Source organism: Belonocnema kinseyi, chromosome 9 (assembly GCF_010883055.1).
Source record: "Belonocnema kinseyi isolate 2016_QV_RU_SX_M_011 chromosome 9, B_treatae_v1, whole genome shotgun sequence".
NCBI lineage: Eukaryota > Metazoa > Arthropoda > Insecta > Hymenoptera > Cynipidae > Belonocnema > Belonocnema kinseyi.
Window position 1 is genome coordinate 23,757,499 of NC_046665.1, and position 26,689 is coordinate 23,784,187.

At 30.7% G+C, this 26,689-nt stretch overlaps 1 long non-coding RNA gene across 1 annotated transcript; it reads right to left on the reverse strand.

Annotated features, from left to right (window-relative positions):
• Positions 1-19,682: 19,682 nt before the first annotated feature.
• LOC117179307 lies at positions 19,683-25,825 on the reverse strand. The gene is made up of 3 exons (XR_004467906.1): positions 25,716-25,825; positions 25,542-25,640; positions 19,683-19,961 (listed from the first exon to the last, which is right to left on the reverse strand). It is a non-coding gene; the product is annotated as an uncharacterized LOC117179307 (long non-coding RNA).
• Between the last annotated feature and the right edge of the window lie 864 nt (positions 25,826-26,689).

Genomic DNA, 26,689 nt, shown 5'->3' on the forward strand with positions numbered 1-26,689 from the left:
AATTTCCTAAAATTAAAAGGAAGACTGTAGATGATTTTAAAGCAAAATCAGAAACTTAGATTTTTAAAGAATTCAAACATAAACTTTAGAAACTTTAAAGGAATTCCAAAAGATTTCAAGGAGGTAAGACTATTTTTCTTAAAATTCCTTGGAAAAATTTAAAAGGTTATGAGTCAATTTTTTGACATCTTTAATTAAGGAACATAATTCTTATTAGGAGTTTTCGTGAAATTTTGTTACACGATTTTTTAAAATTATATGTTGCTTTAAAAATCTACTTTCAAATTTAAGTAAGTTTAAGAGATATTCAGAAATTTTGAAAGAATACAAAAATAATTAAAACTTGTAAATATTTTTCAAGAATTTGGTAACTTTTCATGAATATGAAAAAAATTATTTTAGGTTCCTAGAAATAATTAAAATAATTTTTTATTTCGAAAAATTAATTTTAGGAGATTATTTTAAAGCATTTCAAAACATTCAAAAAGATGTCAAAAATTGTCAAAGTATCTGAAAAAGTTTAAAGGCTATTTTTTTAAATTTTGTAAAATAAAAAAATATCAGGAAAAATTGGAATAATTCTTAAATATTATAAAACCTGACAAGATTAGAAAAAAAGAATTATTTTCCTAATTATCGTGTGAAAATTTTTAGTGATTTTTTATTTTGAAAAATGTGATTTAGTAGAAAATTAAAGAAGATTTTTAAACACATCAAAAAATTTTCTAAAATTTCGAAAAAGAGTGTAGAAGATTTTAAAATCCACATTTTTTAATTCGATAACATTAGAAATTTTAAAAAAATGTAAATAATCGAATAAATTCAATAAATGTTGAGTAGAATTGATGAGATTAAAAAATAATTTAAGCTTCAGAAGAGTTTCAGGAACGTAGGATGAATTGATTTAAAAAACTTAAAAATTCTTGTAGAAGAATAAGGAAGATGCACCTGGAAATTGTGTACAATTATCAGTCTTTAAAATTAAAATTCGAACGATTTTTTTTTAAATTACTTTCAGCACATTTCTTCTTAAGCAGAATCCCCGCTTTTAATCGCAAGAGGTTCAATTATTTCCAAACAGATTAAGTAATTACATAAATTTTGAAAATTAAAAAAGATAACTTGGAATAAGTTGAATGAGATTTTAAAAAAGTTGATTTTAATTACACGTAGAATTTGTTAAATTATTTCTAAAATTTTGGAAACATTAAAAATTGTAATATTTAAATACACTTAACATTTAAGATTTTTATATTAAATTTTGATAAGATGTAATAGATATGTATGTAAAATGAAAAAATATTAATAAAAAGTCGATAAACGAAGGACTGACAGATAATGAAAGATAATCAAAGAAACTCCTTGGGAAAATATGTAAATAATTGTTTTGGAATGAATTCTAACAGAAAATTGAAAAAAGATTACAAAACATTTTTTATTATTATAAGATGTTTAAAAAGTACGCAAACTATTTTGAAACAAAATGTTGTAATTTTTCCATATTACTTAACTTTCGAAAAATTAAGGAACATAATTCTTTCATATTTGAGTAAGTTTAAGAGATATTCAAAAATTTTGAAAAGATTCGAAAATAATTTAAACTTGTAAAGATTTTTAAAGGTTATCTTTGTAGCATTTGAAAAACTAATGAACATATTTTTAGATTATTTTTCCTTGATTCTGGCCGAGGGTCAAACATGGTACAAAAAACCGTCGTGAAATTTCAAATAAAAACTGTACTCTCCACACACTAATTTTTAAAATAAAAAATAATAATACTTTTATAAATATTGCCAACATTTATTTGAATATGATACACATTGATTTTTATTGAAAAAATTCATGTAACTAGTTGGTGTTTTTTAAATTTTACGATATTTGTGTACCATGTTTGACCTTAGGGAATAGATTGCAGGAATAAAATTGTTAAAATATCTCCATTAGTTAGTAAAATACTATGAAGAATCGCCTTTCAAATTATAGTTGAAATTGAAGAAATAGATATTTCTCTTATCGTTTTCCAGCATATGATTTTTCACTAAACGTAAAGCAGATTAAAATACACTTAAAAATAAAAATAAGAAAGTTCAGAAATTCATGCAGTTTTCTGTTCAAAAAATCCCAAACATTTTTTAATGAAATCCCGTTCCTCACCACATTCAAAGGAAAATGTGACAACATTTTCATCAAATAATTAGTCTTTTGAATGAGGTCAAGTTAATAACTTTTTGTCTTTTTCTCTTAAAATCCTCAAAATTGTGATTATAGCCCAAAATAGCATGAATTGAGATGTATCAAAAAAGAACCTAGAGGACTTTAATTTTTTTTTATTTTATTGGATTTAAAAAAATATTAGAAAAATTCAAGTCTTTTTAAAAGATGTTTAGAACATTTAGAAGTTTGGAAAATATCAATGAATAATTGATCAATTTTGAGGAATTTTTTCAGGTTTTTAAATATTTCTAATACGTTTATAACAAAATAAATTTTAAAACAATATTTTTAACTTACTACATTTTTCTGAAAATTCAAAAAAAGCATTCAAGTTGTCAAAAACCTGACTTATATAATCTTCTAAATTTTTGACACGAATTTCAAGAAAAATTATTTTATCTTCTGGAAATCTTTCTGAATTCCCTTAAAGCTTCTAAAGTTTATTTTTTTGAAATTTTTTTAAATCTACATTTCTAAAAAATTTCAGTTTAAAATTAGATTTAAATCTCTTCCATTCTTCTAAATATTCCTTGAATTTACTGGATTATTTACGTTTTTTAAAATCTTTAATCTTATCAAATCGAAACATTTTGCTTTAAAATATTCTACAATCTTCTTTTAAATTTGAGGAAATCGTTTAATGTGTTTCAATATCTTTTTGAATTTTTTTTAAAGTACATTTTTTTTAATAAAGATTATTTAAAATTTTCAAACGATTATTAGAAAAACAATTCTTTTTTTTAATATTTTCAGACCTTCTAATCTTCTAATCTTTAAGAATTATTCAATTTTTTCCTGATTTATTTGCAAGTTTTAATTATTTTTTAATAGTTTTAAAATTTCTAAATATCTCGTAAACTTACTCAAATTTGAAAGCAAATTTTACAAACCAACATAAACATAACAAAAAATGGTACAACAAAATTGCGCAAGAAGGCTTAATAAGAATTAAATTCCTTATTTTTTTCTAAAATTATATAATATGGCAAAATTACGACATAATGTTAAAAAATTGTGATCTTTTTTTTAATTTTCCCTCAGAATTCATTCCATTCCATTTTTAGTTGAAAAATAATGTTTAAATTGAAAATCCAATTATATGTTTAAAAATTGAAATATTCTGTTGTAAATTCGATTGTGCGTGTGTTTTTTTAAAAACATTTTTCAGATGAAAATTCATATCTTACATCGAAAATAAAACTATTTTAAAATTAAAATTTTTGTAGAGAACTATTTTGGTTGATAATTTAACTGTTTTGTTGAAAATTCGATTTTTTTATTGTTGAAAAAAATGTTCTTACACTAAAAATGTAACTGTATCATTTTTGGTTGAATTTTGTTAGTAGGAGATTGACCTTTCTCAATCAAAAATTCTTTTTTGGTAGAAAATTATTCTCCTTGTTTCAAAATTCATCTATTTTAATCAAGAATTCATTTCTTTGGATGAAAATACATTATTGGTGAAACTTCTTTTATTTTGGTATAAAATGATTGAAAGTTCATTGATTTTGAAAATTTTGAATTTCTGTTTTCGCTAGAAAGTTATTGGGTTGAAAATTAAATTGTTTGTTTGCAAATTTAATTTTTTGCTTGGAAATTTAAGCATTTTGTTGAAACTTTGATTTTTTGGGGTTGATAATTATTTTTCAACTGAAAATTTATCTATTCAATTTTTCGTTGAATTATTCTTCTTTAAAAATTCATTTCTTTTAGGTAAAAATTGATTTCTTTTGTTGAAAATTCGCATTTATTTGGTTTTAGAATTTAAATTTTTCAACTGCTAACTTCAGTATAAACTACAATGTTCAACTTAAAAAATGTATTGTTTAAAGTAATTTCTTAGGTTGAAAATTTAACTATTTTGTCGAAAATTTGTTTTTTATTTGTGAAAAATCTATTGTTTACTAAAAATATGACTAAGACATGCAGAACAAAATTTGAAACATTTTAGACCCAGAAGTCTTGTCTCCTATATCTATTTACATAAAGTCCATTATATTTGCCTCTTCGCAATAAGCCTAATGGTTCTAAGCTAACTCGCGATTTTAAAACCTGAATAAATTGAGAAGTAACTAGATCGTCATACGTGAAGTCGGGAGAGCTCGGGTTCCTGCTCGTGCATTTTCGGCTTTACACGAGGCTGGGCTTCGCAGCATTTAACAGAGTCGACTCACCCACACGCTACGTTTGAATCTCGCTCCAAGATTGGAGAGTAGTGGGGGCCAAAAAATCCCACGTTCTGGAGACACTGACTCGGCTGAAGAGTGGGGGTCACTCGATGGGTGACCATTTCACCCATGATTTAAGAATACACGGTCTAGCCATCAGCTCCCCCAATTTCGTCCCCATTCGCACTCCACCACTTTTAGCCATCTTGGTTATCACAGCAACCGATAGCGTGTCGATGTTCCTCAAAAGATTTGAAATCATGAATTATGGCTACATTGTAAATCAATGTCAATACCTGTGAAAGTTGTCAATATTCAAATAAGGTGCAAGAAGCGGACACTGCTGACGCTATCCGTTTGTGAAAGCGCATCGTGTTAAGATTAACTTTGTGAAAATTGTAGTGGTGTTTCTATTGAAAATACCATTGAAATCATTATTTCATATGAATATAAGATCTGAACATGTGACTTTGTGTACCCTGAGAGGGTTCTTTTGTTCTCATTTAGTGCTTATGTATATACGAAATATAAAAACGGATATTACCATAATACAGGATATGATATCGATTATTTTGCATTTATTTATTTCTGCTTTCAGCCCGAAAACAATATTCTTTTTTCCTTAGGTGGATGATACTTCATTTCATTCGCGTTAAAAGGCACAACTCCTCAGGTGCCTTGAGAGGTTATGTTATCTATATGTCTAAGTATTTCTTCTATATTACAATTTAGATATTATATATTTGTTTATACTTTAGATTACGCATTTCAAAAATTTCATTATTTTCAAACTAATTAAATTTATTTATAAACTATATAATTTCTTTATTTTTTACTTACAATCTTCGCTCATTGCATTTACTTCCTTTCAAATATACTTCATTGTCGCGCGCTCATTTATCCAATATGGTTAAAAGTGGTGGAGTTGCTCCTTATTGGTTAACTTTTTTTTAGTTGCGTGTGGCTAAACCGTGTATGCTTAAATCATGATTTCACCTACTAAAACTATGGGTCAAAATGAGTGAACAGTGAAATTGGGGGGAAACGCAAGTTTAATTGTAGACTGAACTTTAGTATCTTCATCACTTTCCACTATTATTGAATACATCACTGTTTTTAATAACAATAACCTCATTAATGAAGCAGAAATTAAAATATTATCCTGTTCTTGCATTTTCCTAAATTTGTGTAACATAACCTCAACTATCTTTCACCAAACATACACCCGACGCACACTCGAAACAGTTCATTCTACCATTTTCCTTCCACTTCACTCTAGTAAACTCCGCCCACTTCTTTGCTTCACCCACCAATTCACCCAGGTGGTCGCCTGGAACGCACCCCTATTGATATGATCGTGTGGACGCGTTTGCCATAGAAACGGCAAAAAGTTGTAGAGGGCAGCACCTCGATATGTTCAAAAATGTAGTTATATACATATATATATCGGCCGTCCCCACTCCTGACCCTTTCCACATCTAGGTAAAATATCTTTTCTAAGACCTAATATCTTTGTTATTCCTTTGTGAATCATCCCTATGCATCGCCCCAACTCTTTATGTTCTTATAGCATCCATAGGGGTATCGTAATTCAAATAAATCCAATAGATGGCACTCCGATCAGGTAGGCCTGTCTTTGCGTTGTTATGTATAGCAAAAACACTCAAATGCATTTAAAACTTGATACTTTTTATGAATATTAAAGTAAGAACAAATTTTTCAGCAACGATAAGAGCAGTTGTAATAAGTAATCCAAAAAATGCATGAAAACATGTAATTTAATATTAGGAAAATTGAATATAAAAATGAGTATTTTGAAAATATTTTCAATTGTATTCATATTATTCTATTGTTTATTTTGCTAATGTAATCAATTAATTTTACGAACAATTGTATTTGTTGAAAATTTCAAACATTGATTGATAATATTACTTGACTAATAATAATAGTACTAATAATATTTAAACATTCATAATTCGCCTTACAATATACTTTTTTATTAATTCGTCTAGACATTTCCGCTCTCTAAATAATTATATTTACACATTATTTATTTATAATCAGGGTGGGGACTTAATCGCGAAACCAGGAAAGACCTAGAAAAAACGGAAAATGGCTAGGAATTAAATTAATTTTAACTTAATCTACAGCTGCCGGGCATATGAGTGAAAATAATTATAGTTTTCATTTTATAACCGGGAGTTGGTAAAGAAATAACATTTCTCTTCGGACAAGGAATTTTCGATATGGAACGGGAATTTAAATAAAAAATAGAAACTGGGATTTAGAACAAAATAATTTAAAAATTCTTGTTGCATGTCAAAATTCGTCACAATTTAAAAGTTTCTTCTTCCGAAATTAAAAAGGAAAGAGTTCAAAAACTGTAAATATTCCATTAAAAGTAATTTCTATGAGAAAAATGTGTAAAATTGACAATTTAACTGATAAGAACTTGTAGCCAAGTAAATTATATATTGTGTTCAAAGATTTTTCTTTAATTATTAGTGCGAAATCATAGGATTAAACTGTGTAGCTCCGGACTGCAAGTCATACTATAACAGCAAATAGCTCATTTTTCAACCAAAGAAAATGATTTTTAATCAAAATGATGAACTTTAACCCTTAAAGGTATCCCTGGGATCTTTTATACCCAGCCTTTTATAAATCATGATTTTCGTAGCTTTAAAATTTCAAAATCAGACTTATAGCGCCATTTGTCGACAAAGCATGAGTGCCAATTCCCTTGAGGTACATTTACGTCAAGTCTACTGCGTCAGGCGTGCTTCTGTGGTGCTCCGAAATGAGCTGGTGCCGCCAGAGACCCCACGGATACCTTTGTGTTCCGAAAGTGTTACTGGCTTCGAAAATTATTTGATCATTTGTATTTATTTATTCTTATATAAAGTATGTACATAGTGTTTTGAAGTATTTAAATTTATTGTAAGTAGTTTTTAAAATAATTTTTCAATTATTAGGACGTCTTATATTCTACGATCGAGTATACAGCAGCGTCTATTCGAGCAAGAGATCGTATTCTAAAATCATCGCATTCTGAAATTATTGCAACTTCAGAATTCCAACCGGAACCCAAAAATATCAACAATTACAGTTCTTGAAAGTAGTATTATGTATTTGATGGTAACACACTTACAAGAACGATTTACCTATTCTCGGCTACCGTGAAACATCAAAGATGGTATTGAGTGAATTTTGCAATCAAATTTACCAACTGTAAGAGCATAAGAAAAGGTTTCATTTGACAATAGACATAAATGTTCTGTCTATCCAAGAAAAAGGGACCGAAAGTCCACTAAGGGCTGTGCGTGGTGTATGCGACCTATTTGAGATGAACACCGTATCTTATTCTGCAGCGACTATTGTAATGGATAAATAAATGTTCTTCTGTATGTTTTATTATAAAACATAAGTTTTCTAAACATTTAAACCATGTTTTTAACCATATTTTCTTTTACTATTCACTAAATAATTATTAATGTTCAAAAAACTGTTCTTTCATTTTTTCCCAAAATTCATGTTTTTATTTTTCAAAAGAAATATCTTTTTCTGATTTAGAAAGACAAATTTACACCCATATTATTGAACTTTGTAATAGAAAATGTCAATTTTCCACTCGAAATATATATATTTTCTACTGAAATACTCCATTTTTTAGTTCAGAAGTGATTTTAAAGAAACTAGCTATATTTTTTAAAGATAAGAATTTTCATTTAATGTGATGAACCTTCCAACAATAAAATTAATTTTCAACAAAAGTATTCAGCTTTCAACCGCAAGTAGATGTATTTTCAAGAAAAAAAGGTCAATTCTCAACGAAAATTGTTAAAAAAATTATATTATAATTTAGCAATATTTACTTTTCGAAATACTACTTCTACTCTTAAAATTACGTGAAACACTCTTTTTTATATTTATGGAAATGGAACTTTTAAATTGTGACGAATTTTGACTGTGAACAGGGATGTTTTAAATTCATTTCTTCTAAATCCCACTGTAAATTTTTGAAAACAAAATCCCGTTCCATGTCAAAAATTCCTTGTCCCAAGGGAAGTTGTAATAATTTTCCGATATTCCCTGCAACCGCAGATAAATTACAAATTACTTTTCTAAATTGATAAAAATTACTAAAATGTTTAGAACTTGAATTATGCTACGATCAGAAGTAAATTTTCAATTTTTTAACTCAATTCCGGGTTTTTCCCGGTTTCCCGTTACAGTCTGCACCCTGATTATGAATAAATTATATATCGATATATATTTTTAGAAAGCGGAAATGTATAGATTAATTGAAATGCAAAAGTACATTATAAGGCTAATTATTAATGTTTAAATATAATTACTACTATTATTATTAATAAAGTAATATCATTAATCAATGTGTGAAATCTGCAACAATTGCAGTTGTTTATAAAATTAATCAATTATATTAGATAAATCAAGAATAGAAAAATATGAATACAATTCAAACTGTTTTCTTAATTCTCATCTTTCTATTCCATTTTACAAATATTATATTACATGTTTTCATGAATTTTTTCGAGTACTAATTACAGATGATCCCATTGTTAATGCAAACTTTGTTCTTTCTTATATATTTATAAAAAGTATTAAGTTTTTGATGAATTTTAGTATTTTTGCTATACATAACACTGCACGTACATGCCTACCTGATCGGAGCGCCATCTATTACATTTATTTTAACTACTATACCACTCCGGATGCTAAAATAACAACTACCCCATACATGTGCACGGGCGATGTATAGGGTTGCTTCTAATTCATATGCGTCCATGACCTAATAAATACATCGTCTAGCTACTTGAGAAACCTGTTTCGTTCAATTCACGCAACCGCTCAATTCCACAATTTTGTCAGTATGACCGCGCAGTTTGTGTTTGACGCGTACACTCACGAGCCGACCTTCCTCACAACTTCACCCCCTACTCTTTTTTTTTTCTTTTTTTACGAGGGCTGATGGAAAATGTTCAAAAACACACCAGAAAGGGTGCGCACTTCCTGGTAGTGTGGGGATCTTAAATAACACCGCCACAGTGACCCCAATATATATATATAAGAAAATATACATAATGAGATCACAGCGCCGATGCTACCAAGGGACCCACTAAAAACCACCACCCTTTCTCCTTGGCATAATTCCCCCCGGAACCGCTTTCGCATTACTTCAGGAGGTGCCGTTTTCTTGGCCGTGCTTTGGCCATCTTCTTTCTTGCCAACTTGGCCTTTCCTCCTATTTCTGGGCTTGCTCTTGGACCTGCCCAGCTGTGATGTTACATTCGGCGTACGGGAGGCTTCTTCAACGAGGCTGCCTCCCTATACGCCAAGCATCTCAGCGTCCCCGGCAGAGGATCGGTCCGGGATTTCTCTTCTTTGACGGCGCAGAGGCAGCACTGTGGCGTACTCTCGCACGTCACAGCCCTTTGGCCCTCCTTGCCGCATCTCCAACGCGGCAGGACACCCACCCCACCTTGAGGTGTCCTGCGCGTACAAGTGTCTCCGCCAACTCTTCTGTCAGCTCCATGAAAGCCCTCAGTTTGCCTGTGAAGGGTCTTTTCATGAGGCTGACCTTCACCTCACCCACATGCTTATTGCCGAAATGGCTTCTTACGGCCGCTTCGACCTCCTCTTCGTCTGTTGAGGTATCGAGGTCCAAGACCTCGACCTCCACCCGGGGGACGAGCTCACGCACGTTACTCCCCTTCCCTAGAGCTCCGCGTATTGCCGCTGACAGCTCAGCTCTGCCCTTGCCTGTAGGCCCAAGCTCTACAAGGACCTCTCCGTTTCTGGTCTCCCTGACACCCTTGATTTTTACACCAAGGGCGTCAGGGCTAACCTTTCGCTTGAGGTCCTTGAGAACCTCGGCATAGCTCAAACCCTCAGCCGGTTTGATAAGAACCGCCTCGGGTCGAGCTCTTCTCCTTGGTTTTTTCTGCTTCCTGATGTTGCTGGAAGCAGGCTTCTCTTCTTCTTCGTTCTTGTTTGGAGACGAGGTCGCTGGCGCTGAAGCGTTTGCGGTCCTCGGCTTCTTACGCCTTTGCTTAGAGGGTCCAGCCTCCATGGGACTCAAATTGGTCACCCTCTCTCGCTTCCTTTCGCGGGGAGTGGGATTCACCACGGCTTCGTCTGTTTGAGTACCACTTTGGCTGGTCCTCTTCTTGCTCCTTAACTTTCGGGTCATGGCCCTCGTTCTCGCCGTTCATCCAACGTTCTCGATCAAATCCCTATGAAGACCTTCGGTCGTCATAGTGTGATCGCGAAGTTGGACTATGAGGCTCTCGGCTCTTTGCAGCCCGTACTTAATTGGGAGCCACATATTCTTCTTCTCCCTGCTGAAAGCCACCATTTCATCAATGGTGTCATGCAGCAGTTTGAAGAGATCATATGTCTCGCCAAGCTGGACATCCATTTCTGAGATGTCCTTCTTGTTGACGGATATCTCCCTGCTAGCTCCTTCCTCAGTGACGTCCAAAGGACTTCCCAGCTCCTCACAGACGTTCCGCTCCAAGTATGATTGGTTCCCCCCAAAATCCATGGAAACAGCACCGGCCACCGGGGCTTTCACCCGATCGGAACCAGTGGGAAGATTTGTACTTCCTTGGGCTATTCTGTTTATCTCATACTCACTCATCATTGGTTTTAATTCGGGGTTCCTTCCCCTAGCTGGTTTTTGTCCACCCCGGGTTATTTGATTTCCCCGGTACCACCCATATCTGGGAAGCGTTCCCCTATCCGCAACCTGGGGAAGCGCCCGATGGAGGACCAGCAACCCCACACGGGACCCCCTACTCTTTACCATAAGTGTAAGTAAGAGTGTGTGCACGCGGCTCCCACTTCAGAATTAGTTGTCTGCTCGTGTCGCTTACTACCTTGACTGAAAAGAGGTTATAAACATAAGAATTGCACTTCTATCAGTTTTGAATTATCGCGTGGATCTCCCTGATGTGTCTTTGTAGGGTGTACTTCCTTGCAAAACCGTTGTCACAGCATTTGCACTCAAACTTTATTTTTACGGAATTCCCATTCTTTTCTTCTGTATCCATTTTTTATGGAAAATAAATATACGCACAAATAGAAAATGATCAAATGGAGCAGGCAACTAATTTCGAGCTGAACGCTGAACTGCGCTGGACAGAGAGTTGCACACGGTGCGCGTGCGCGAAAACGGATGCATGGGCTAAAGGGTAGGGGGTGAAGGTGTGATGAAGATCGTCTTCAGTATTCTCTGTACGGCGAACTATTGTAGGAAAATCAGTATTATTTAGGCAAAAATATTATGAAAATACTGAAAGAGCGATTTCCAAAGAAAACTTGGAATGGGTAATAAATTATGAATATTAGAACACTGATTTTTTACTTGATCTTCGAAGTTTTCGAGAGAAAACTTTATCTGCAAATGACCATACAATGAACCGTGAAAAGTAAATTAGCATTAGCTCAATTTGTATATGTTAAAAGTAAGGCTTATTATTACTCTTACATTGATTAGACAATACTTTCATATATGGTACTATTTTGACTTTCTTTTGCAGTTACATATAAATGTATATGTCTGCAATACTGTAGGGGTTTGCCAACAACATTTATTGTAACTCTGAACAGTCTGCTAAAAATAAGAGAGATTTTCAACGTAATACAATGTGATTTTATATTGTATCTGAACATACAATGCAATATAATTATTTGCATTTGGAATGCCTGAATTACACTTTATCAAAAAGAGCTCTTTTAGATGGGAGTATTCTCAGAGTATTATTATGTGTCTTCATATTATGAATTATCTACCTAATTAAGTACAGTCGAAGATTAAGTTTCTTAAAGATCTGTAGGTTTTGAGGTACACATTCTCATCGTCACACTCGCGCTACGCACTTTATTTTCGACAGACATTTGTAAACAAGTTTTGTTCAATCTTTTCGCAACTTTAGTCGTTTTTCCACACATTTTTATTTTATTTTTTATTTTCAATGTTATTTTTCACAAATAAAACAAAAAGTACGCGTCCTATCAAGAAGTGATTCTTAACGCAATTGTATATCTTTTTTGGAATAACTATTTTTGTTAATTTATCTTTTTTTGTGTCCTACATAGTTTGACCACAAAATGGAATTTTTTATTTTTTATTATTTTTTGTTCAATCGAAATTTGAATTTTCGATTTTTGAAGAAAATCCAAAAATTTGTTATGATAATCCTATAGGACTTTCAAAAACAAATGTTTTTTTTTCTTGGCTTTTTTTCATATCGTGCGTGTTTTGGCTTACAATTTTGATTTTAGGTTAATTGAAAATTTTATGAAAATGCTCAAAACTTGCAGAAAAAATGTATGAATCGTTTTGTTAATCTGAAATATGAACTGTATTATAAAAATTTTCAACTATAGAATGTATACAAATGGAATAATGAAAAATATGTGAACTGCAATCGTACAAAACCCATGCCGATGATGTGAATAAAACTGTTTTTAGTAAAACGGAATTTCGTGAATGAAAATAAGACTGAATATATTTTTTAAAACACATTTATTTCAACAAAATAAATATATAACAAAAAAGTTATCATTATATTTTATGAACTTATAAATATTTAAGGAATATGCTTTCTATTGGCTGCGGTGCTTGCAGCAATGCGAATAACTGGGTTAGATCCTTTTCTTAATGTATTTAATTCCCTTACTCTGATGTATATTCTACTTCTTACTAAACACGTCAAAGTGTCCATAGGAATTTTAAATTCCTGATTCGTCTTTTCGTCAACTTTTTTTGCGAACTTCTTAAAAATTAAGTCTTCGTTTAATAAAAGTTATTATGAAATTCGCTAAAAATTATTTCTAATATATAATATGCATTTAGTATATTTTGGGACGCTTATGATTTGTTTATAACTTTTTACTTTTGAGTAATCTAGCAGCAAATACCAATGTAATTATATTACATACTACTGAAAGTTTGAATTCCCGCAACACTTTCTGATTCGTTGATTCTTCATAATGGCGGATTTTCTGAAGTTTTTTCGATAGTCGTGCGCGGTAACACACCTTTCTCTATTATATTATACGTACATGGTTTCCAATGTCCATGGTTTTAGGACACATCCCATTATTCAACAAAGCATGGTCCCGCCAATTCAATGCTCAAACACGTTCGACTTGGAGGGACCCGACGCTTCCCACCATACTCGTTGCATTGGCGCGAATGGAAGAAGAAGCCAACTGCCAACACCGCCCAAACTCGAGCCAAGATGTCAGAAAGGTCGGGCGGCCTAGTAGTAATGGAAAATATCGGTAAAATGAAGTATCGATATATATGAATATTTTTTTAAAAGATATCGATATTATCGATAACTTCCCCCTCCCTTTTCCATCGTCACGGTTGCTATACAATCGAACTAAATCTCGATTCACCTAAATGTCATTTCAACTAAAATTCTATAGTTTGTGCACAGCGGATGGTTTTGCTCAAAAGAGTGTCGTGTGCGTAATTAAAAAGCAGGATGTGGTGACTAAGTTGTACCCAAAATATATGGTTGGCGGCGTGACACGCAGGCGCCGAATCATCGATAAAGAAAAACTGACAATAATTTAAAAAATAATAAATGTAATGAATTTGAATAAAACTATAACTTGTTTTTAATTTAGTCAAGTTTCGTAATTTTTTATATTGATTCGCCGTGAATGACTCTGTATGGGGTTATAGATTTCTTGTTTATTTTAAATTTACGAATTGTATTGACTTTCAGGGTACTGTCACACCTCTGCCTGCCTGTCCGGTGCAGACAGGCATGCTCTTGTAAAATGTGAATATTTTCTTAAATGTGAATTTTCAAATTCGAATAGGAACCGTCAGCTTACAGCAACCTAATCTACAAAATGCAATCTACATACCTATATATTCAATCTATTCCAATAATTTTGCGCAAAGTTACAAAATTATATCGCACAACCAAAATTATATCGCCTGAAACCAAGATATATGTATAAAAATTGCATTTTGCAGGTTGCTGTAAGCTGACGGTTGCTATACCAATTGGAAATTGCATCTTTAGAAAAATATTTAAATTGTACACGAGCATAAAAACTTATTTATTTTACTTACAGCAATATATTTTCTTTGATTGTGCGACACAGGACATCAATGCCGGATAATATTAAAAAAAACACTATGACTGACAAAACGACTTTTCTGTAAATAATTAAGAATTTCCGAAATACTCATTTCACGACTGCATGTTTTATCTCTTATTTTTACAGGCGGAAAAACCAAGGTGTGAACGGTCTCGGGCAGCTGCCTGCCTGCACCGGACAGGCAGACAGAGGTCTGACAGTATCCTCATTAGGATCTGTGCCCGAAAAACGTGAAGCTGTTGTTTAAAAATTTAATAGTGGTATATTAATTTGAGGCTATATGCGTGACAATATTTTGTAAAAAACTTTATCACAGTTATTAGATCATTAGACATTGATAAAAGAATGTCATTCATATTTTCTGGAGCAGCACTTTAACTACTTCATTTGAAACTACATTGTTATAATTACAGCAAAAAAAATTAAGGAAATTTTTTAAAAATTTTTTGTATCACTTTTTTATTATAACTTAAGTACATTCAACCGCGTTTTGAAAAATAATGAAACTTTACATATAATAGTACTTTTGAAATTTGGAAACATTCAAAAAGTGTAAAAAACAATTCGTAAATTTAAAATAAACAAAAAATCTATAACCCTATACAGAAAATCATTCACAGCGAATCAAAATGAAAAATTACGAAAAAATACACTTTTTATTAACCGGTCACTTTTCACTTAATGTAAATATTTTTGAACTTATTTAATGACCTTTATATTTATCCAATTTCACTTTACTAAAATAAAAACAACTTATAGTTTCATTCAACTTTATTACATTTATTATTTTTTAAATTATTGTCAGTTTTTCTTTATTGGTGATTAGGAGCGTGCATGTCACGCCGCCAACCGTCTATTTTTGGTACAACGTAGTCAACGCATCCTGCTTTCTAACCACGCACACGACCTTCTTTCGAGCAAAACCATCCGCTACGCACAAACTATAGAGTTTTAGTTGAAATGACATTTAGGTGAATCGAGATTTAGACACTCATTTAGTTCAACCCATCGTCACCTGACCGGAAGTCGCAACTTGGCAAATTTGATTAGAATTAAAATAATGAGAAACACATTCAAACAATAGTTTAAAAATACAATAAATTTATTTAAATTACTAATATAATTAAAAGACGATTAAAGATTTAGTTTTCAGTGTTTTCTATGGCACGAAAAATATTGCTTATTGTACAACTTAGAGTGTTGCAATATTATGAATAAACAGATTCGAGTGCTTTCTAACACACCGTAAGAACCTTTTTTGTTCATGTATTTGACAGTCTCAGAAACTCGAAGTTCTGTCTCAAAAAACACAAGCTGCTTCAGTCAGACTTGGAGCCAGACGCGATCTTTTATCTGTGATTGTATTACCCAGCCCCATGCATCGCCCCAACTTTTCTGTTCTCTTAGCATCCGGAGGGGCATCGTAGTTCAACTAAATCCAATAGATGGTACTACAATCAGGTAAGCCTGTTTTTTTGCATCTTTTGCATTGTTTTGTATTGGCAAAATCGGTAAATTTCCTATTGAAAGTGATTCATTTGAGAAAAATGTGTAAATTGAAAGTTTAAATTATAAGACCTTCTAGCCAAGTAAATTATTTATTGTGGTGAGAGTTTTTTCTAATTGCTAGTGAGAAATAATGGGATTAAAATGTGTAGCTCCAGGTTGTACGTCTGGCTATACCAGCAATTTGCAGAAGTTTTATTTTTTTCTTGTGCCAAAAGATCCCAAAGAAATTAAACGGTGGCAACAGGCTATTCGCAACGATGACAGAAATATAGTTTGTGAACATCAATTTTGGGAAAGTGACATAATTTGAAATACAGAAGTTAAAGGCCCAGACGGAAGTGTAATGTCCACTGTATGCTAATTTCATTCTTATTATTTTTCTATATTTATTTTGTTTAACTACATGGTTTTTAACAATCTAAATCAATTATTAATTTGATCAATTAAAATTTGTTTTGAAAATATTTTAGAAGTATAAAAAGAAACGTTTATACTGATCAAAGGAAATTATCTATAACAAAACTCGTGGGATTTTAAACCAAACAGAAGAATTTTTAACTAAAATTATGAATTTTTATCCAAAAAGATGAATTTTAAATTAAAGGAGACATTTCCAAATAAATATTTAAATTTTAAACTAGAAAAAAATAAATTTTTAACAGAATATGAACTAGTTAAATTTTTAGTAAAAAAAGTAACCTTCATCCTAACTGATGAATTTTCAAATAAAATGGTTGAATCATCAACGGGAATAGTTAAATTTTAAACAAAAATATGAGTTTTTAACTGAAAAATGAATCTTCAACTGAAACAGTTAAACTTTCAACAACAACAAAATATGTTCTACTAAAATAAGTCAATTGTCAATCAAAACTTAAATAATTAAGTTTCAAGTTAACAAAATCAGTGTTGAACCATAAAAAGACCATTCTTCAACCAAAAATTGAACAATTAAATTCTCTGTCAAAAAATGATTGTTCAACCAAAAAATGAATTTTAAATAAAGATGATGAATCTCCAATTTAAAACAATTAATTTTCAACAAACGAGTTTATTTTTCAACTAAATAAACTTATCTGTACCCTAAAAGATGAATTTTCAACTAAAATGATGAATATTTCACGGTTAAATACTTAAATTCTCAACCAAAAAGAAGAATTTTTGAATAAGAAAATTAACTCTTAAAGAAAAACTCATTTCTTACCATAAAACTCGGTTTTTTAACAACATACGCAAATTGTTCACGAAATAAATAAGTTTTTAATTTCAAAAGACGAATTTACATGCAAATTGTTGAATTTGAACTAGAAAAAGTCAATTTTTCACCCGAAATAGTTAAATTTCATACGGGAATATTAAAATTTTAAGATAAAAAGTTGATTTTCGACAAACTAGTTACATTTTTAAAAAGAGGTCAATTTTCAATTAAAAGGATAAATCTTTTTGAACTTCGGAAGAATGTAACAGGGATTTTTTAAACTCCTTTCTCCTGAATCTCAGTTTTATTTTTTTTTAATTCCCCTTCTATGACAAAAATTCCCTGTCCCAAGGGAAATTTAATTTCTTCACTGAAATTCCCTGTCCTATAATAAAAACAATAATTATTTTCAATCATATGCTCTGCAACTGTAGACAAAGTAAATTAACTATTTTTTAATACACTTTCCGGTAATTTCGTGGTTTTTTCCAAGTATTTCCCAGTTTCCCGCTCAAGTCGCCACCCTGATTATAAACAAATTATATATAAATATATATTTTTCGAGAGTTGAAATGTATAGATGAATTAATAAGAGAGTATATTATTAGGCTATTGATTGATGTGTAAATTTTAAATTTATTAATTATTAATATATTAATTTTAAATTATTATTATTATTAGTCAAGTAATATTTCCAATCAATTTTTGAAATTTTCAACAATTACAGTTGTTTGTAAAATTATTTAATTAATGACACCAGCGAAATAAACATTAGAAAAATATGAATAAAATTCAAACTGTTTTCAGAATACTCATCCTTATATTCAATTTTCCTAATATTCATTTCTTTGGCTAACTAGTTACAGCTGCTCTTATTGTTACTGAAAACGATGTTATTCCTTTTAAATTCATAAAAAGTATCAAGTTTTTAATGAATTTTTGTAATTTTGCTATATATAACAATGGAAAAACAGGCTTACCTGATCGAAGTACCATCTATTGGATTTTTCTGAACTACGATACCCCTCCAGATGCTAAAATAACAACTACTGTAGCTGTCGAATTAAAACGCTCTGAAGGAACTGAAACGAAACGACAACGACAGTAAATACTGAATGTCTAAATAACTGAAATTTGAAAATGAATCAACTGCACGGTAGTTGCGCATGTATTCCCACTCATTGGTCTTTCAGGCTCTGTCCATTTGCAGCGGCAAAGCATGACAACTTTTTCGGAATAGATGGGGAGGGGGACTTTCTCAACTTGTGAGTGAAATATCTGCGAGATCCGATAGTACCGAGAAACGAGTGTCATGGCTGTCATTTAAATGTGAGGCAAAGCAAAAGTTGTTTCCGTGCCGCGTCATGTACTATTTTTTCGTTGTTGATAATTTTGAAAAAAAATACATATATTTCGATGCCATCGTGATGTAATAGAGAAAGGTGTATTCCCGCGCACGACCAATGAAGTATGTAATATAATTACATTGGTATTTGATGCTAGATTACTCAAAAGTAAAACGTTATAAACAAATCATAAGTTTCATTCACATCGTCGGCATGGTTTTTGTACGATTACAGTTCACATATTTTTTATTATTCCATTTGTATACATCCTATAGTTGAAAAATTTTATATAACAGTTCATATTTGAGATTAACAAAACGATTCATACATTTTTTCTGCAAGTTTTGAGCGAATAGAAAAATATTACTTTATTTTTCTTGCATTGAAATTTGATTTCGCGCAAACTCATCTGATTAGCGGATTCTTCAATATGGCGGGGTTTTGGAAGTGCGCGGAACCAGACGAAAATTCGTCTTCCAAGGGAGCACACCGTTCTCTTTTACATCATGGATGCCGTAAGTATTGCATAATTTAATTCGGAATTAGCTTGCAAGTAAACTTTTCAAAAGTGCTTTTTTAAGTTGAACAAAAGTAATTTATAGGTTCAGTGGTGCCGATTACAATTCTGTAATTTCCGTAACATTAATAATATTCGCTGTAATAATTTTGTAGATAATGTGTGTTATACGAGATGTAAGGGAAAAAAACAAGAATGTGAGATACAAGGTTGGTTGAAATGTGGTCCCAGCAGCATTGGTAATATTTTAATTCCTAAAAAACAGATCTTTAAATTTCAAACTGAATAGTTTTTAATTTAGGCATTTTACAATTTAAAATAATGCCAGTTTTAGGTTTTGCAATAAAAAATTCTTCATCTTTTATGAGTTCAATTTAAAACTTTCAATACGAAACAGCTTTTTGAAATTGGTCAGAGGTTAATGAACATTATTTTTACAAAAGCGTAAGTACTTAATAATAAATGGTACAGGGCATTTTTATGAATGTCACTAAAACCTATATGTAAGATTCCGAATTTTTAAATTACATGAATTTGATAACATCTTAATTTCACAGTATTTTATTATTCTTAGCGCTGAAATAGGCGGTAGAACTTTATCGGCTCTTGGCGACAGTACTTCGGACATCTTTCTGGCTCTCACAGATATTTCACTTAAAATTCAGGATATCTATTCCAAAAAAGTTGCCATGCTTTCGTATCACACAGTTGCTTCTCCTTACCAAAGATATTAGGTCCTAGATACGGCATGGGGAACGTGATTTTCTGTTTCACCTCGCATTCGCCTCCGCCATCACTATATAGCAATCTTTTCTATAGTTGAGTCGGTTGACTGGCTCTGTACGGTCTGTACGCTAAAAATGTTATGAACACTGAATAACCTAATTATATTCAACTTAAAGAGAGCCTACAAATATTCTATTTATTATTATTTTGAAGTTTCGAGACAATAAATAAATGTAAAAAAATTCTTTTCGTACTTTAGAATTTTAGTCAAATTTCTAAATTTATTTTAAAAAAATAAACTTAAAATTTAAATAAAATTTATTTGAATTTAAAATTTAAATAAAATTTAGCTAAATTCAACATTTAAATGAAATTTAGGTGAATTTAAATAAATTTCAGTTAAAAGTGTAGATGTTAAATGGTGTTAAATTTAAGTACAATTTAGTTCAAAAAAATTAAACTGTCGTTAAATTTTTAAATTGATTCAATTGAATACAGATATATGTGGGTTGTTTATTGGGTTCAACAATGAAGAGCATTCAAATAAGCAGGAGAAATTAAAAAAAATTCCCTTATTTTTATAATAATTAGTTAAATTCAACAGAAAAACTCAGGAAAGTAATTATGACTCATATTTCTAAAGTTTTTGGTTTGAAACTTTTCAGAAGTCGACAATGTCAAGATATAAAAGGAAGCGTTTAAACTTCAGCATAACTATTTTACATGAAAATACTTTATTATCGCACAATTTTATTTGAAATTAGAAGTATGCTAGCAATTAAATAACTATTCCATTCGAAATTATTCAGTTTCGAAAATTTGATTATATCTTCAAAGCCTTTGAAATTAAAAGGTTTTAAATGAGAGAAATTTGAAATAAAAACAAGCAAAATTATAGTGTAATTATTTTCTTTTAGAAGCGTGAAAATAAAATAATAATTAATTAAAAGAAACTAGTTTATAAATTTAAAATTCAAAATCTCAGTATTTGTAAATTTTCGAATATTCTTAGAGTATAACCTGTCAATTCAAATTATTTAATTTTAAACGTTTTAAATGAAATCAATTATGATTCGGCAATACATTTTTTTCAGCTTTAGGATATAAATAATTTAGAGCTGCAATAAGTAGATTATTCGATGTCAAACCTCGTGAAAAATTAGAATAAATGTAAAACATTTGAAATCGAAAACTTTTTATAAGGAGAGGAATTTTAAATTGAAAGGTTTCAATATTTTTTTAATTTAAAACATTCAAATTGAGTAATTTTATAAACTGAAATTTCAAGAATTGTATTATTTAAAATTTTTTCATAGAGTTGGTAAATTAAAAATACAAGCATTAATATTTTTTAAATTTCGAATATGCCTCAATTATAGTCTGATAAATTTAAATTATTTAATTTTGAAAGTTTTGAATTGAAAATTGAAATGCAGAATTCTAAATGTTTGTATTTGGGTATTATCAGATTTTGGAGGCCATTAAGTTGTCAATTTTACAATATTAAACCCTTATATTTAAAACCAAATTAAATTTCAATGTTAAAATTTTAAATTGTTTAGGATTTGATTCTTAAATTCACAATTTTTTCAATGCTTTATATTTTTAATTTTACACTTTCAAACCTTTTTTTTAAAATTTGAATCATCGAGAAAAAAATATTACATTTTAGTAGACACGACTTTTTTTACGTAAAAAAAATAATTTAGGAAATACCCCGTGCGCCAAGATGAACAATCCGTCGAGAAGGAAAAATTGGTTAAGCCAAATCTGCTGTTTGCGTGAAGAAACTCACTATCTTTGTTTTGACGTGGGCCTTCTTTACGTATACGCTGAAATGCGAAAATGACCCTTACGGCAAGTTTGAGCGCGCCTAGGGCGCGCAACTGCTTGTTCTCTCGCTTCGCGCTCGATTGTACATTTATCTCGCGCTTCGCGCTCGATTATATAATTAAATCGCGCTACGCGCTCGGTATTTATATTTCTCCCGCATTCGTGGACACACCTTTTAAAATCAAAGGTCAATGGACTGACAACTGTAATTTTGTGATTTTGAACTCTTTTTTGTTAAAGCGCTTTCGGCTTTGAAGAACACATTCTCATCACGTATCTCGTGTTTCGTACCTGATTTTGTCTAACATGTAAACTTTCTGCATTGCACAGAACAATTTTATGTCAATTATAATACATTTTTTATGTAACACTGCCTGGGATTACCTATTAAAAAATTGCATCAAATTTGGAATGTTCAACTTCTCGACCAAATTAAAAAAGTTGTTATCGTAGTCCTGTAGGGCTTTCAAAAAGCAAAGTTTTTCTTCTCTTGACTTTTTTTCATATCATGAGTTGTTTGGCTTAAAATGTTCATTTCAGTTTGTTTTATTGGATTTTGAAAATGCTCTAACTGATCATTTTCTTTTATAAAAAAAAGTCACAGGGAAAATTTTTTTGAGTTCCTGAGTACTGTAGGGCTTTCAAAAAGCAACGTTTTTCTTTTCCTGACTTTTTTTCATATCATGCATTGTTTAGCTTAAAATGTTCATTTTAGTTTGTTTTTTGGATTTTGAAAATGCTCTAACTCTGACAATTTTCTTTTTATAGAAAAAAGCCAGAAGGATATATTGTCTAAGTTTTGAAGTACTATGAACAACCGTGCATAGAATTTTTACATCTTGAAAAAATGTAGTTTCAAAATTTTTTTGTACGATCAAATTTGGAATTTTCAACTTTTTGACCAAATTGAAAAAGTTGTGGTCATAATCTTGTAGGGCTTTCAGAAAGCAATGTTTTTCTTCATAAGACTTTTTCTCGTATCATGCGTTCTTTAGCCTAAATTGTTCATCTTAGTTTTTTTTTTTTGGATTTTGAAAATGTTATAACTCTAGTAATTTTTGATTTTTCGAAAAGTCATTGAAATAAATTGTTAAATATTTTGAATACTATGAATAACCATACAGAGAATTTTAGAATTTAAAAAAAAGTGGTCTCAAAAATATTCAAAATGTAACCAGTTTTTGAATTTTCATCCAAAATGGCTGGCTAACGAAATTGATCTTTAGTTTAGGACACTAAACAACTGTACCAAAGGGCAATCTAATAGATTACTTTTTTCAAAAGTTATCGTGCCTCAAAACGTGGACATTTGACAAAAACTGGAGGCGGGGTCAAATTTTACACAAATCTAATACCTTCTCTGATGAGAATGTAATAATGCAAAAAAGTTAGCACTTTCGACAAAATCGAATGCGAAGTACGAGATACATAATGAGAATGTGTTCGTTAAAGCTGAAGGAGGTTCGACAAAAGAGGATTCTCAATCACCAAATAGAAGTTATCCATGTTTTGACCTTTGATTTTTAAAAAATTGCGCACAAATGTAGAGTAAACACAAAGACTGAGCTTGTATCGCGAAGTGAATGCATCATCGAGCGTGAAGCGCGAGAATCAATAATCGCGCGCCACAGTCGCGTTCAAACTTGCTAGCCACGCACACAGGGCGCTATAAGAACGTGCCCGCTCAGCGGGCAGATTTTTGTTTACTATATATATTTTTTAATCAGATTTTATTACAAACTTCTAGATATTTCTGGTTAAAGAAATTTAAAAAAAAATTATTTCGTCTTTCGTGTCCTTTTTCCAAAAATTTATTCTAAAAATTTAATTTTTTTATTTTCAATCTTATTTTTTACGATTAAAAATAAATCTCATCGTCCTATTTAAAAATGATTAATAAAAAATTTATAGATCTTCTTGGGTGAACAACTTTTGTCTTTTAATTTTAGTGCATACCTTGTGTCGTTTTACAAAAAATATTTATTTATAAAAATGTTTTAAAATAATTTAATTTTTTATCTTAAAGATTATATCTTACCATTAAAGAAAAAAACTAAGTGTCCTCTAAAAAATTATTAATGAAAAACTTGAATGAGTCTATTTTGAATTTTGAATTTTCAAATTTTCGTCCAAATGAGAAAAGCTAATATGATAATCTTGTAGGGCTTTCAAAAATCAACCTTTTTCTTTCCTTGACTTTTTTTCCATATCATGCGTTGTTTGGCTTAAAATGTTCATTTTAGTTTTTTATTTGGATTTTGAAAATGCTCTAACTCTGATAATTTACTTTTTACAAAAAAAGTCATTAGGATAAATTGTTTTCCTTTTTGAGTACAATAAATAACCTGTCATAGAATTTTTAATTCCTGAACAAATTTGGTTTCAAAAAGTTAAGGTACGATCAAATTTTGAATTTTCAACTTTTTGACCAAATCAAAAAATTTGGTATGGCCACCTTTTAGGGCTTTCAAAAATCAACGTTTTTCTTTTCTTGACTTTTTTTCATGGCATGCGTTGTTTGGCTTCAAATGTTCATTTTAGTTTTTTTTTTTATTTTTGAAAATGCTCTAACTCTAATGATTTTCTTTTGATAGAAAAAAGTCATTAGGATAAATTGTTCGGGAATCTGAGTACTATGAATAACCTTTCATAGAATTTTGAAATCATGAAAAAATGTGGTCTTAAAAATTTTGAAAACGTGCTCACTTTTTGAATTTTGATCCAAAATAGCTGGTTCACGAACATTTTCTTTCTTTTTGGGCTTTAAAAAAGTGTGTCAAAGCAGAATCCAATCTGATCAATTTTTCGAAAGTTATCGTGCCTACAGAATACAGACTAGAGACAGGCAGAGAAACAACTTCGTAAAAATCGTTTTTTCTGACTCAGTGGGTCTCAAAACGTGAAGATTTTATGAAAACTGACAAAGTGAAATTTTACATAAAACCAATACCTTCTCATTAGATGAGAATGTAAAAATTATTTGATAACAAAATTTCGTCACTTATTTATTACATGAAACCATTTGTTCTTGTTTACAAGATTTAAGAAGTAAGAAAAAAATCTTGATTGGAATATATTGATTTTTGAAGAGCAAGAAGGTTTAAGCATTATAACGCTAGGCGTAAATAATTTTTAAATCTCTTCCTTTTTAATTTAATAAACTCAGTATTAAAATGAAAGTTTTAATATTGTCAGAAATAAATATTCACTTTAACTTCAAGTACCTAGATGACAGTTTTGACTTGTCATGTCCATTGTAAATGCAAACAAAAGCTTAATCGACCAGCTGGAAAGTATAATTTTCTATACATGACCGGTGAAGAACATTTTAAAGTTTCAACTTATTTTTCTCAATAAATATAAAATAAAGAAATAAAGGAAATAATTAAAGGAAACTAAATAAAAAACTAAGGAAACTTATATATTTATTAAAAATAAAATAAAAACAGCGTCAAATTCTTTTTAAAAATATAGACTATTAAAGTACATAATAGTTCTGTGAATTTAAAGCATTGGTTTATATTATTTTTCACGATTGCGGTTTAAAAAATGTAATTAGCTCAGATATTAAAGCAACTCATATACCTCTAAATTCACAAATATTTAAAAAATGCAACATTTCAAAAGACATTTGTCTAGGTCTATAAGAAAATTTTGGGCGTAATTTTGATTTCAAAAAGTCTTTAGAGTTTTCGAATTCCTTCAAGACCTTTTCTACTCAATTAAAATTATTTTTCCGTATCGATATTTATCGATACTTTCCCCCTCACTACGACCTAGGGTGCCGCCCACGGTGTAATAATAAGGAAACCGATCTCCGTACATACGTTCTGACTGCGGCAACTACATTTATTGCTTTTGAAAACAAAACTCACAAGGAAGGGGTCATGGGCACTGTGATTTGCGATCTCCTTTTCTCCCGCGAGAAGTGTGCCAGTGAGTGCCACTGCTTGACAACCACAACAACATAATACCTACAATTATATCACATTATTCAATCTGCACATTTTATATCATTTAATGATTACAATTAAATCTGTATTACTTACCCATACTTTCTAGGTCACAATTTTTCAACTGAATTTTATACAAAACACAGAAATAAATAAACACCTATACTGACAAACTCAATTGATAATATTTACAGGAACATAATCTCAGTATATAGTTGTCATTCAACACGGCAATCACTCGCACATTTCTTGTAGGAGAAAAGGAGATAGAAAATCACAGTGCGCATGTCCCCTTCCTTGGAGCATTGGGTTTAAACGCCGAAGTCTGCAAAAAAGGTACAGTTACCGCAGTTAAGACTCGAGACGCTTTGTACAGCATGATCGGTCTCATTATTACTCCGTGGTGCCACCTCTCATAGACCTTTTCATTTAAGAAAACAAGCTATTTCGAACAATTGGAAATTAAAAAAATTCCCAAAAAAGAAATGTGTAATATACTAGAAGAAAATGCATTGAAAAGAAAAAAGATTGGTACGCACAAAAAGTGCTGTTTTGGAAAGTGCAAAAGTGACAGTCGGTGCAAGTCCTACTTGGAATACTATTATTATTTTATTATATTTCCAAAACCCTGTTTAATAGTTCGGAAGGGTGACATTCTCGAGAGTTCGTTTACAAGACATATTAAAAATTGCGCGAAATGCAGTAAAATTCATATGTGGGTGATGTTATGTGCGCGCAGAGATGAGTACTTTTCAAGCTTAAAGGATGTAATTTATTACATAATTTTTATTAATTAATCACATGATTTTTACTGTACTAATTTTTATAGAAAAATGTGCAAACTAAAAACATCGCTTTTGCATTTATTTCGGTAATTTGCAAGCTAGGTGAATTTCAAAACTGACAACCCACTTAAAATGATTATCTATCAATTCATTTTCAACTGCATTTCTTTAAAAATGCTTCATCAACCTACAGTCTGTCAAGTTAAAGCGTGGGTGGCTTTACTCGCAGTCGGTAAGGTGTATCGACATGATTTTGGTGTCAAAATATTAAGAAGAGCTCCCTCT